The sequence below is a fragment of the Macrotis lagotis genome, chromosome 2, assembly GCF_037893015.1.
Source record: "Macrotis lagotis isolate mMagLag1 chromosome 2, bilby.v1.9.chrom.fasta, whole genome shotgun sequence".
In the NCBI taxonomy this organism is placed as follows: Eukaryota; Metazoa; Chordata; class Mammalia; order Peramelemorphia; family Peramelidae; genus Macrotis; species Macrotis lagotis.
Genome location: NC_133659.1, coordinates 189,173,790 through 189,188,410, shown reverse-complemented (window position 1 = coordinate 189,188,410; position 14,621 = coordinate 189,173,790). Strand labels below are relative to the sequence as shown.

General features: G+C 39.2%; 1 non-coding gene across 1 annotated transcript; it reads right to left on the bottom strand.

Annotated features, from left to right (window-relative positions):
• Positions 1-759: 759 nt before the first annotated feature.
• On the bottom strand, positions 760-868 carry LOC141515795 (small nucleolar RNA SNORD124). The gene has a single exon (XR_012476533.1). It is a non-coding gene; the product is annotated as a small nucleolar RNA SNORD124 (small nucleolar RNA).
• Between the last annotated feature and the right edge of the window lie 13,753 nt (positions 869-14,621).

Below are 14,621 nucleotides of genomic sequence, written 5' to 3'. Positions count from 1 at the left end.
CTAGCTTCATTTCAGAGGTGTTGTTGAGAAGGGCAACCAAGGATTCCACCTTGGTGGAGTCAGGTCGGAAGCAGGGGTGGTCAGGATTCAGGATCTTGCCCTCCTCGGGCATGCATGTCTGCATCCAGGTCTCAAAGAAGGGCACTTCATCCACGGTGCTTGATTCTGAAAGAATGACCTGGATGGAGGACCAAAGTAAGGAAAGAGAGTAAAGTGTCTACCCACCAGGTAACTGGTGGACCACTGCCACTCCAACTCTGCCTCAATGGGCCCCAACCTTCATCCCTGACATTGTCTCCCACCCACCACAGACACAGCTACAGTTTTTAGGGAAATGAGAAGAAAATGAGGCCTAGTTCGCCATCTTGTGGTCAGTGAGGATATGGTCCCTAAAGATTCTGCATGAGCCTGGGGGGAGAAAGGAGAAGGGATCCCTTTTCTGATGACCTGGGCACCCATCAACCACTGGCATCGTGTCTCATTAGTCCTAAAATCTGGTGATCTAGGAAAGTTTCTTTGGCCTTCACAAATGGTTTCTTTCCCATTTCCATATGACCAAGTCCTTTGTCATTCCCTACCCCATTCCCTGCTGCCCTTCCCCTCTCACTGACCTTGGAACCATAGGTCTGGGCCACATGGCACAACATGAAGAAGGAGATGTCAAACAGCAGTGCACGGACTGAAGCTGTTTTGGTTGTGGGGAGAAGAGGCAGAAGTAAGGAGAAGTCTTGCCCAGGGCTTGCCTGAAGGCAAGAAGGGTTCAGATCAAGGAAGGTCAGGAAGAGAGCATCTGCATCACAGACAGACCTGGGACTCAGCTTCCTTTTCTTGGGCTTTCACTTTGAGCATCATTCCTCTCCTGAAATATGGGAATTCCCCAAAGGTTCTAACTGAGGCCCTCCTCTGCTCTCCCTACCCCCAACCAAACAGCAAAATCCAGGTCACAAAGAGGGTAGGCAGGCACAATTTTAGAAGAATCCTTTGCCTGCCCTCACTTGCCCCTATTCAGGGTCTTTTAAACAATCCAGATTACTCATCCATCATAGGACAAAGAGCTTTCTCCCTCCCTCTCTCCCCTGAAACCAGGGAATCTATCCCCTAGCCCCACCCCAACCACACCTGTTGCTCTCTCGCTCTCTCTCTCTCTCTCTCTCTCTCTCTCTCTCTCTCTCCCCCTCAAGGAGAGGGCAAAGAGATAACTTATAATTTTCACACTAATATACTTTATGAAATCATCCAAGCTGTGGAAAGAAGGGAGCTAGGTCAAAAGAGTGGCCTGGGACAACAGGGACAGCTGGAGACAGCAGAAGGGAGGAAATCTGTGCATCTTGACTAGTGTCAGTCATCAGTTTTTGGGTTATAAACCACATTACACTAGAACAACTTTGTCATCACAATCTTTAAAAACATCGAAGGCCAACTGCTGATCTAATACACGTGAAGAACGGATTTTGTGGAGCTAGTTGGAAAAGGATTTCATAAGAAATCATGAATAATGGCATGAGCTGAAAAAGTCTTTAAATTCTACTTAGTCCAGTTTCCTTATTTTAGGGAAGAAACTTGTGCCCAAAGAGGTCATGTGAATTATCCAAGGTCACAAAACTCAACATCAGAATCAGAAGTTTTAGCTCTCTAGTAGGTCTCTCGCCTCCCTGATCCAAAACTCTTCCTAATATTGCCTCTTTTAACTTGTATTTAATGACTTATAGTTATAGTCACTCCTTTTGCCTAATATTTTTAAAACTATTTTTCCAATTACATGTAAAAATATTTAACATCAATTTTTTAAAATTCTGAGTTCCAAATTTTCTCCCCTCTTCATTGAGAAGGCAAGTAACTTGATAGGTTATATACAGCATTTAAAATATTCTCATTTTTACCATTCTACATTCCATCTTTTCCTCTACTCTCATCAGAGGAAAACTGAGGTAGGAATTGAAAAGGGACAATCCTATGATACTAATTGAAAGAGGGAGGAGGAAAAATGAGGATCAAAATAAATTTTGATCTCCTGATGTAGGGAAAGGTGGCTAAGAGGATAAGAAAATAGTCATACAGCATGGACATTTGGCCCTTTCCTTGCACTCTATAATGCAAATTACAGTCACAAACTCAAAATACTAGCCAACAAGGCCTCATCTGGGTCAACAAAACGAGGGGCAGCAGTGGCAATCTTCAGACCTCTCAACCCAAAGACAGTAAGGAGATCAGACAACCAGTCAGAAAGAGATTTACAGGTATCCCTTTGCTGGCACCAGGGAGAGGTCCTGAGTCTTAGTCCCAGTGGGAGAAGGAGCATTAGCATAGCTGAACTTGCAGTCATAGCAGAGCAGGGCACCACTTCACAGTTCCAGGGAAGAAAAGAATACTTGTGGGGCTCACAAATTAATGCATAGTACAGAAGTGTAGTAAACACCTTTTCCTAGATCATCACCTTGAAAGAGCAAAAAAACTTATAGATCCCCAAAAATCACCGCTGAAAACAATGCACAAAAAACTTGAAGTTGGGACAGTGAGCCCTCTACCCTGGAAGCGGAGTCCCACTTTAGTAAAGAGTTAAAAGTCAAGAAACAGGCTGGAAAATGAGCAAACAACAGAAAAAAATTCTGATCATAGAAAGTTACTATGGTGATAAGCAAGACCAAAAAACATACATAGTCAGAAGAAGACAACAAAATCCAAATTCCTGCATTGAAAATTTCAAAGGAAAAAAATGGAAGTGCTCAAAAAGTATTTTAAAAATCAAGTAAGAGAGATAAAGGAAAAACTGGGAAGAGAAATAAAAACAATGCAAGAAAATCATGAAAATAAATCAACAACTTGATGTAGGGGGCATAAAAATTACTGAAGAAAATAATACCTTAAAAAAAGAATAGACAAAATGGTAAAATAGGCACAAAAATCCAATAAAGAGAAGAATGCCTTGAAAAGCAGAATTGGTCAAATAAGAAAAGATAAAAAAAAAATTCACTGAAGAGAAGAACTCCTTTAAAAGTAGAATTGGCCAAATGGAAAAGGTGGAACAGAAGTTCACTGAAGAAAATAATTTCTTAAAAGTTAGAATTGGGCAAGGGAAAGCTAATGACTTATGAAACATCAAGAAACAATCAAACAAAATCAAAAGAATAAAAAAAATATGAAGTAACTCATTGGAAAATTTAAAAAAATAGGTCCAGGAGAGAGTAATTTAAAAATTATTGTACTACCTGAAAGTCATGAACAAAAAAAGAACCTAAATAGCATCTTTTAAGAAATTGTCAAGGAGGGATGGCTAGGTGGCACAGTGGATAGAGTACCAGCCCCGGAGTCAGGAGTACCTGAGTTCAAATCCAGCCTCAGACACTTAATAATTACCTAGCTGTGTGGCCTTGGGCAAGCCACTTAACCCCATTGCCTTGCAAAAAAAAATAATAAAATAATTCTTGGAAATTAATAAATATATAAAAAAAGAAATTGTCAAGGAAAACTGCCCTGATTTCCTAGAACCAGAGGATTCTTAATGAAAAGACCAAAGCTGAATAGAAAATTTGATTTTCAAATACAAGATGCAAAAGAAGCATAAAGGGATAAACATAAGAAAAAGAAATCAAAAGGGATTTAATAAGGTTAAGCTGTTTATATTCCTAAATTTTCTTGTTATTAGGGCATTAAAAGGAAATATGTGGCCAAAAAGCTGAGGTGTGAATTAAATGTGATGGTATGATTATCTTTTTTTTTTAATAAAGCAATTTTATTGTTTGTTTGTTTTGGCAAGGCAGTGGGGTTAAAGTGACTTGCCCAAGATCACACAGCTAGGTAATTATTAAATGTCTGTGGTTGGATTTGAACTCAGGTCCTTCTGACTCTAGGGGCAGTGTTCTATCCATTGTGCCACCTAGTCACCCCTGATGGTATGATTATCTTTAAAATATTAAATTAAATTAAGAGATGAGGAAGAAAAATGTAGTGTAGAAAGAAAAAGGTAGTGGTAAAATGGGATAAATTATCTGAATAGCAGAGGCTTGATGGAGGGGGAGATGGGGAAAGCAGAGGGATAGTACATGAACCCTCCTTCTTCAATTCTCATTGGAATCGGCTCAAAGAGGAATTAATATACACACTCAGTTGTATGTAGCAATCTGTCTTACTATACAGGAAAATAGGAAGGGAAGGGAATAAAAGAAGGGGAGAGCTGATAGAAGGGAGGGAAGTTTGGAGAAGATAAAAGTCAGAAGCAAAATACTTTTGAGAATGGACAAAATAAAAGGAAAAATGAACAGGATAAATGGGGAAAACAGGATGGAGGGAAATACATAATTGATCATCATTACTGTGAAAAAAAAATTTAAGTGAGTTTTTCTGATAGTCTTCATTTCTCAAACACATAGACAACTGAGTCAAATTTATAGAAATATGAGCCATTCCTCAATTGATAGTCAAAATTTGAACAGGTAGTTTTCAGATGAAAGTAATCAGAACTAACCATAATCATATAAAAATGTTCTAAATCACTGTGGATGAGAAATACAAATTAAAGCAATTGAGCTTTCATTTTACACTTGACAGATTGGCTAATATGACAGAAAAGGAAAATAACAAATGTTGGAGGTGTGGAAAAATTTAATGTACTATTGGTACTCTCCAGAATGGAAAGCAATTTGAAACTATGCCCAAAGAGTTATAAATCCATGCATATCCTTTGACCAAAGAATACCACTACTAGGTCTGTATCCCAAAGAAATAAAAACAAAAAGGAAAAGACCTATATGTATAAAAATATTTATAGCAATTCTTTTAGTGTTGGCAAAGATTTGGAAATTGAGGGTATATATCCATCAATTGAGAATGGCTAAACAAGTTGTTGTATATGATTGTGACAGAATACTATTGTATTTTAAGAAATGATGAACAGGATGCTCTCAGAGAAACATGGAAAGAATTACTTGAACTGATGCAAAGTGAAATGAGTAGAAACAAAACACATAGTTAATACATAGTTAATAGCAATATTGTATGATCTACTAGGAATAACTTAGTTTTCTCAACGATCCAATGACAATTCTGCAGGACTTATGATGAAAATTGCTGTCCAGTTATCCTCATTGCAGATCAAAGACACCTTTTCTTTATTTTTCTTGGGGTTTTTTGTCTGTTTTTACAGAATGACTTACATGAAAATATATTTAACGTGATTATACATGTATAACCTATGTCAAATTGCTTACCTCAGTAAGGATGGGAAGGAGAGAGAGAATATGGAACTACAAGTTTAAAAAAAAAACTAGGGTGGCTAGGTGAAGCAGTGGACCTGGAGTCAGGAGGACCTAAGTACAAATTCCATTTTACACACTTAATAATTACCTAGCTGTGTGACCTTGGGCAAGTCACTTAACCAATTGTTTTCACATTTAATTGGGAAAAAATAAAATATTGAATAATAAGGGGGAAAAAATTGACACAGGGAGTGGAAGTGTGAGCAGCCAAGGTTGGTCCAAATATATATACACTTACTGCCTGGCCATCAGGCTGCTTGTGTTCATGTCAGAGAGCAGTATTGTTTACTACACTCCTGGAGGAGCAGCTTAATACAATCACAGCTGGGAAGAAGAGAGGGAGGTAGAGAATATTATTTGAGCAGACATAGAAGAGTCTTTAGAGCAGAGGGAATCTGTCCTCAGATCTGCTCCAATTCTAGAAGCAGAGTCTTTTAGAAGCTTCTCTGGGGGCTTCAGAAAGGGAAGTAAAGAAGCACTAGTCTATGGAGAGGATGCCCCACCTGGGGTATGTCTACCCAACTGGTGGAGAATCCTATCTGACCAAGGAATCTTCTCCCAGTTTTTCCCAGGGAAGGAGGCACCTGAGGGAAGTGGATCAGGACATGAGACATCTTGATGTGTAATGTTCTCTAAGTATGGCCCAGAAGAGAACTTCTAGAAAGAAGTGGGCCCTACAAACAGAATGGCTTCTGCTGGGCACATTAGCAAGTCAGAGGCCATGGGATCACTCACTTGCACCACTGGTCAGCCTCATCCAGCAAGGATGTGAGCTTCAGCAGTAACTCAAAGGCACAATTGACATCCTCAGTGAAGTCCTACAAAGAGCCAGAAATCCCAGTCTGGGCTCTATGCCACTTTTTCCATTTTAGTCACACATGGCAATGCTAGGCACAGGTGTTATTATGCTAGGCCTGTGGCCCAGGCCAACTGGTAGGGTGTGCCTAATGTTGTGATGGAAAGAGAAGTGGCATCTTGCCTGTTAGTGTGTGTGTGTGTGTGTGTGTGTGTGTGTGTGTGTAAGTGTGTGTGTGTACATGTTTACTTGGGAATGAAGTTTTTAATATATCAAATAAAATCCATAGAATTACAAAGGAAACCAATATAATGAGTTATCAAAATATTTTTAAATACCCAAGTTCACTAGGAACATTCAAACCACTCAATTGTGCCCAGTCTCGGCTATATGACCACAAATTTCCTTCTTTCTCAATAGTGTCGAGTTACAGGTGGGGCCATAACTGTTGCCTTCCTTCCTGTTGACCTAAGGCCAACAGTTTACACCTGAAAACTCCTTATAAGTTCTCTCCAGTCTGGGAAAGCTTACATTTTCCCCTGAGGGTATGTCACAGTCACTCAAATCTGAGGAATCTGGAGGGAAGATGAAGAAAAAGGCCAAAGAGTAATTGATTCCTTTACCTTTCTTTCACTCAGCTGGTGGGAGGTGGGAAGAGTGTGGCAGGGAGAAGCCCTTTATCAAGTTGAGACAGGAATATATCTGTCCCAGTAGCAGGTAAGAATTCCAAAGTGACCAGAGAGACTAGTACTTGTCAAGTCATTCTGGGTTTGCCAACCCCCGAATTCTAGGCCCTATGGATTTAGCCCCAGACACATACATAGAGTTAGCAATAAGTATGACTGAAGATACCCTGCATGTCTCCATGATCTGGCTCCCATCCCACTTCCCTGCATTGTTGAATAATAACTAATAGTGGAACTAAATAGGATCCCTGTGGGATCCTATATTGAACAAAGGGTTCAAACATGGGAGCTTGATGTAATTAATTTAAAATGAAGAGGAACCTGGCAGGGGCAGAAGGTGGACAGCTGGCCAACAGCAGTGAGGGAGAGATCACTTGGGTTTTCTAAGATGGCCTTCTTGTGCCCATCCTTTCCTATAGTGATAAAAGGGCCCTGAGGATCTGGGGAAAGGAATTCATGCATATAGTCAAGGTTGTGCCAGGTTGAAAGAGCCTAGTCTTCATTCTAAAAACTAAGAGATTAAGGGGCAATCTCAAACTGTATTAGAATGGGGGTCCTCAACTCCTGGACGCTCTCCTCCATAAAGAAGAATTCTGGGATCTATCAGAAACTGCGTAGAGGCTTCTTCTCCAAGTGCCGAACATATAATCTGATTTCTAGCTGGTTGGGTTGCCTTAGGGATGAAGGCTCACATTGTACACACACTTGCAACCTTTTCACCGTCATTACCTGTTCAACTAATGGCTGCATGTCTCCTGTCAGGTTCATGGTGCCCTCTGGGAGGACCACAGCATGTATTATGGGGGAAAACCAGTCTAGTGCAGCTGTTCTGAGTGCACAGAGAGCATGATGGGGATGCTGAAAGGAAGAGAAACAAAATTAGGGAGTAAAAAACAGATTAGAAAAGAGTTCAGATCTCTATGAGACATTTAGGTTGAGAGTACTTTGCTTTTCGTTCAGTGGGTTCATACTCCCTTATTTAAAAAACTCAAATATTGTATTGATACCTAAACAAAATGTTATATCGTATGCTTATATTCCAATATTTTTTTCCTATCCATTCTCTCACCCCCAAAGAGCCATTCTTTATGATAAAAAATCTAAAAGACTGGTACTTTCCAATCCACGGAAAAAGGAAATGGCAAATCACTCCAGTATCTTTGCCAAGAAAATCCCATGGACAGTATGGTCCACAGGGTCACAAAGAGTCAGACACAAACAACTGAACAACTTTCTCATGAGCTCTCTGAAGGGCTCCACGCTTTTCTAGCAGTTGTTGAGGCTGGTATGACCCTCCTACCACACTCCCAGGCTTCAACAATGACTGCTCAGTGGCTGTCTAGGAGTTTGCTGGAAAAAGACTTGAGGAGACAGGATACAGTGACCTCTGTACTGTATGCTTTATAGGCATCAATTCACAAAAACAGATACTCTCAGAACAAAGGGGTATGAACCTACAGACCTGAGTGTTAGCATCTAAAAAGATAGGCTCAATAGTGACTGAAATTTCTAGATACCCTTCCCAGTGATTTGGTATCAAGAGATTGTTTCCTGCCAGAATCTGAGGTCTAGATGTAATATTATCCTAAACATTAGGAAAAGGTTGAGAATTGATGGCAGCTAGTTCTGTTAGGCTATCCCACTAAGTACTCAGGCTTTACCTGAGTGGCTTTGAATCGTCTAATCAAGTTGCTCTCCATACCTTTATAATTTCTCTTCTTTCCAGAATGTCATTCCTTAGGGGCAGCTAGGTGGTGCAGTGGATAGCGCACCGGCCCTGGAGTCAAGAGTACCTGAGTTCAAATTTGGCCTCAGACACTTAATAATTACCTAGCTGTGTGGCCTTGGGCAAGCCACTTAACCCTGTTACCTTGCAAAAAAAAAAAAAAAAAGTCCAGAATGCCATTCCTTTTCGTTTCCAACAACACAAGTCCTATCCATCCTTCAATTCTTTGTTCAAATTCTTTCCCAAATTATTTCAGTTCATAATGATATGAGTTCTTCTCCAAACTTCTATTGCATTTCACTTAATTTCATAAAAAACAAGAATATAGTGAAAAGATCCCTGGGACTTATAAAATCAAAAAGGGATGCATACTTGAATCTCAAGCTGTGATACTTACTAGATATTTGACCTATTAAGTCCTATCTTCCCCAGATACATACACAACAACAACAACAAAAAAAAAAAAATAGGACTGAACCACAAGCCAGGAACATTCCATAACATTGGAGGACTCCTTCCTGCTGAGTGGAAAATTCCCAATAAGACCTTTTTAGGGTTGATATTCCTAGTGAAGTCCTCTCAGGGTTAAGAAACATTAGGAAGAGAACAACTATTATTCTTAGACTATTTTTAGAAGAAAGACTTTGCATTCCAAGCAAGACACCTGCTTTCTGGTAAAAGGTATTTTTTTTTACTAACTAGGACAGTAGACTACTCGTAGAAAGACCTTGCATTTCAAAAACATCTTATGACCCACCTGCTTTATGATAAGACTATTTTTACCAACTAGGAGGACATAGTAGTAGACCATTGCAAGAAAGACCTTGTGTTCTTTGTTCTTAGACATTACTTCATTTAGATAGGCATAGAAGGTCATTAAAATCTTTTTTTTTATATATTCTCATCATTTAGATAGTTAGGTAATCTTTTATGAAAACATTTCACTCTTTTCTTTGTTACTGGGTAGATTTTGGGGTATACTCTGGAGGGGCTGGGGTGGGGACTGCATTAGGCCAAATAATCTTACTTGGTTTGCATCTGGTTGTAGCTCCTTGATCCTCACTACCGTGAGACTTGGGAGTGTGCCCTTCTTTCAAGAAAAGTAAATAAACTTTGTTGTTATTGTTGTTCAGAGGAGTCTCTCGATATATTTTTATCCCAAACACTTGGGTCATTTTGGAATGGAGTTCCAGACCAATCAACCTTCATTCTCCCCCAGGCTTTGGACTAATTTTCCAAGCTTTGTTAATGTCAAGTCCAGGGGGAGGTCTTCCTTTGCTCTCCCTCCAACCTCTTCTGCTCCCCTTTTTTTTTGGTTTGTTTTTTTTTGTTGGTTTTTTGCAAGGCAATGGGGTTAAGTGGCTTGCCCTAGCCGGCCCCATTCTGCTCCCTTTTTGTGCAGTCTTCTACCATTAAAATGTAAACTACTTGGGGGCAGTTAGGTGGCACCGTGGCTAGAGCACTAGCCCTGGAGTCAGGAGGACTTGGGTTCAAATCCCACCTCAGACACTTAATAATTACCTAACTGTGTGGCCTTGGGCAAGCCACTTAACCCCATTGCCTTGCAAAAAACAAGAAAAAAAATGTAAGCTACTTGAATGGAAATGTTTCAATTGTGGGAGAAGGGAAGTGAAAGAAAAAAAACATTCATTACACTCAGAATAAGGATGTTCAGCCCCCTGAAGGTTCTGAGAGCAGCTTTATACACACAGCAGAATTAGGGAGATGTTGGAGAACTGGGACAGTTGGGGATCTTAAAGGAAACGTGAGGAAATGTGCCCTTTGGCACCCATCTGGGCATGTGTTTCTCCCAGAGGACATCGGGAAAAGACTGCGGGGCATTATGGGGTGGCTCATATGCATATGCAGATTTTATGGAAACGAGGCTCAATTTCCACATAGTTCCAAGAAACAGCAGTTGTGCAGGACATAAATGCTTTCTCTATGCGATGTGTTTTATGCTTTGGGGTTTTCTGTTTCCACATGATAATGACAGTCTTTTTACTTGTATTTATATTCCTAGTACTCAGCACATACTAGAAAAGAGGAAGCACTTAATAAATACCTTTTGCTTGCTTGCTTTGAGTGACTTCCACCCATTCATTCCAAAGCTGTCCCACTTGCCGGGGTTTCCCTCTGAATATTCTAGAACTGGCCCTTCCCAGGGGATTGGGGGGAGGAGGTTCAGGTATTGTTCCCTACTTCATAATGGGGGCAAGGAGGTGGCAGGATGGAGTCAGGAGCACCTGAGTTCAGATCCTGTCTCTTTGCCAAGCTTTGCCCATATGGGGCCTCAGACACTCCTGAAACCCCTAAGGGCTCCCCTTCCATAGCCTCCCCCGCAGCTTCAGAGGCACTTCCGATTTGGTGGGCATGGAACCAGACCCCTCTGGAGAGTATAGGGGCCTGGTCCTGGGCCTGGCCCACTGACAAGTCCATGCACCCAGGCCCAAAGGATGGCCTACTTGGGGACATAGGGATGCTGGGTCGGCTTGGGGGATGAGGCTGACCTGGGTTTTGGGCAGAAATCCAAAGTCTCTCCCTGCTTTTTGCCAGCCCCCAAAAGAGACAGTTCTGAGGCTGGAGTTGATCCAGTGTCAAGGGGTCACACACACACACACACACACACACACACACACACATACATACACACCTCTCATGGAAGGACCCACCAAAGACCTCACTTGTGATGATTGGGCTACATATTTGTCTGTTTGTTTATTCATTCATTTATTTATTCATGTATTTATTTATCCATTTATTTATTTTCATCCATAGGCATATTTCCAAGTTACAAAATTTCCCTCCATCCTCCCTTCCCATCCCCCCTCCCCTCAGCAGGGAATAGTCAAGGTTAGCATTTTACGAACACATTTAGTTAAACATATTTACAAATTAGTAATTTTTGACATGAGGAATTAGGATTAAGGGGAAAAGATACCTAAGAGAATTTTTACAAAGTATTCATCAGATTCTGAAGGGTTGGGTTTTTTTTTTCCTGTGTTTTGTTTTGTTTTGTTTTTCTTCCTCTGGTTGGGGATCATATAGTCCATAGCAAGTCTAACACAGCTATCCTAGCTCTCTGGACTGCTGAGAGGAACTGCTTCCACCAAGGCTGTTCATCTAATAATGTTGTTGATGTGTACATTGTTCTCTGGTTCTACTCCCTTCACTGGATAACAGATACTGTAAGTCATTCCATGCTTCTCTAGACTCCAACCATTTATAATTTCTTATAGAACAATAATATTCCATAGTATTCATGTACCATAACTTGTTTAGCCATTCCCCAGTTGATGAGCATCCCCTCAATTTCCAATTCTTTGCCACTGCAATAAAAGCTATAATGAATATTTTGGAACATGTAGGACTTTTCCCATTTTTTTATAATTTCTTCTGGATGTATTGGAATTGCTGGGTCAAAGGGTATGAATAGTTTTATTGCTCTTTGGGCATAGTTCCACATTGCTCTCCAGAAAAGTTGGATCGGTTCACAACTCCACTAGCAATGCATCAATGTCCCAATCCTCCCACAACCTCTCCAACATTGATCATCTTTCCTTTTCCTCCTCTTGGCCAATCTGATAGATGTGAGATGATAGCTCGTTGTTTTAATTTTCATTTCTCTAATCAACAGTGATTGAAGCATTTTTATATGATTATATATAGCTCTAATTTCTTCATTTGAAAACTGTCTATTCATATCCTTTGACCATTTATGGAGAATGACTTGTGATCTTATAAATTTTTTTTTTAGAAATGAGACCTTTATTGATGGTTTCTTCAATTTCTTTTTCTGAACTAGGATTATATAATTTATTTCCTCTTCTGTTAATCTGGGCAGTTTGTATTTTTGTAAATATTCATCTATTTCACTCAAGTTATTAAATATATTGGCATATAGTTGGGCAAAGTAGCTCCAAATTATCTCTTTAATTTCCTCCTTATTGGTGGCTAGTTCACCCTTTTTATTTTTGATACTGATAATTTGGTTATCTTCTTTCCTTTTTTTTTAAAATCAGATTAATAAATGGTTTGTCTATTTTATTGACTTTTTCATAAAACCAACTCTTAGTTTTATTTATGAGATCAATGGTTTACTTGCTTTCAATTTTATTAATTTCTCCCTTGATTTTTCAGAATTTCTAATTTGGTATTTAATTGGGGATGTTTAATTTGTTCTTTTTTCTAGCTTTTTTAGTTGCTTGTCCAATTCATTGATCTCCTCTTTCTCTATTTTATTCATATAGGCATTTAGAGATATAAAGTTTCCCTTCAAAACTGCCTTGGATGCATCATATAAATTTTGGTATGATATCTCATTATTATCATTTTCTTGGATATTATTATTATTTCTATTATTTGCTGTTTGGTCCCCTATTATTTAAGATAAAGTTATTTAATTTCCAATTAGTCCTTGATTTATCTTTCTCTGACCCTTTATTACATGTATTTTTTATTGCATCATGATCTGAGAAATGTGTAATTTATTATTTCTGCCTTTCCACAATTGATTGTAAGGTTTTGTACTTTAGAACATGGTCAATTTTGGTGAAGGTGCCATATACTACCAAAAAAAGGTACATTCTTTTCTATCCCCATTAAGTTTTTCCCAGCGGTCTAACATATCTAAGTTTTCTAAAATTTCATTCACCTTCGTAGCTTCCTTATTGATTATTTTGTTGTTAGATTTATCTAGTTTTGAGAGAGGGAGATTGAGATCTCCCATTATTAAAGTTTTGCTGTCTATGTCTCCTTGTAATTCATTCAGCTTTTCCTCTAAGAATCTGGATGCTATACCACTAGATACATATATGTTTAATAGTGATATAGCTTCATTACCAATGGTGCCATTTACGAAGATGTAGTTTACTTCCTTATCCCTTTTAATGAGATTGATTTTTGCTTTTACTTTATCTGAGATTAGGATCACTACCCCTGATTTTTTTAATTCAGCTGAGGCATAATATATTTTGCTCCAACTGTTTCCCTTTACCCTGTGTGTATCTCTCTGCTTCAAATGTGTTTCTTGTAAACAACATATTGTAGGATTCTGGTTTCCACTTCCATTTCATGGGACAGTTCATCCCATTCACATTTACAGTTGAGATTACTAATTCTTTATTTTCCTCCATCCTATCTTTCTCCATTTATATTTATCTCTTTCCTTTTCTCATTCCTCCTCATCAAAATTTTACTACCTTTCCCCTTTGACTTTTCTTTTAAAAATTTAACTTTCAGTTTGTTTTCATTTATACCTTCCCTCTTATCAGTCCCTTCTTCCCTTATTTTTCCCTTTCCTAGTCTCCCCCTTCCCTGTAGATTGTTAGATTTTTAAACCCAAGTGGGAATGCATCTTATTCCCTCACTGGGTTAAATCTATTGAATAGAATTTACTCAGCATTCATTCTCCCTTCTTTCCCTCTAAAAATTATAAATCATTGTGCCTCTTCCCTTGGTGTTATTTATCACTCTACTATTATCAGTCAGGTATCATTAATTACACTTTGATTATTTGACTGCTTGATAAGCTCCTATTGTTATCAAGATATCACAGGTTGTTAACTTGATTTCTTGATAAGCAGCATTGACTCAAATTATAATTATAATCAATTTTACCTTAGCCCCTTTTCAAGTATCTTTCTAGTACACACAATCCTCTTCAGGAGTCAAAGTTTCATCCAAAGCCATATCATTTCTTGAACTATTTGTGCCCCTCCCCCAAAGCCTATTTTCTTTCACACTTTACCTACTCCCTTTCCCATTACACCTTGTAAAGTGAAGCAAGGCCTATTCTCTCTCCCACTTTACCCCCCCCCCCCCCCAGGGGACTTAACCAATTGTTAAGTGAAGTATCCCTTAAGTCAAACCCTGATTTAATCAGGAATAAGAATCTTAAAGATCTCTAAGTGCTAGGAGGCTCTGAGGGTCTCACCTGAAAACTCTACAAAAGATTGTAAGTTACAGAGACACTGACTCAGGTCCTCAGGGTTTATGAGCCCTCCTTAGACAAGGTGCTAAGCAGCTGTGATCAAAGTGATTCAAAGGATAATGAGACAAATAAGTTTTTGGGTTTTTTTAGGTTTTTGCAAGGCAAAATGGGGTCAAGTGGCTTGCCCAAGGCCACACAGCTAGGTAATTATTAAGTGTCTGAGACCTGA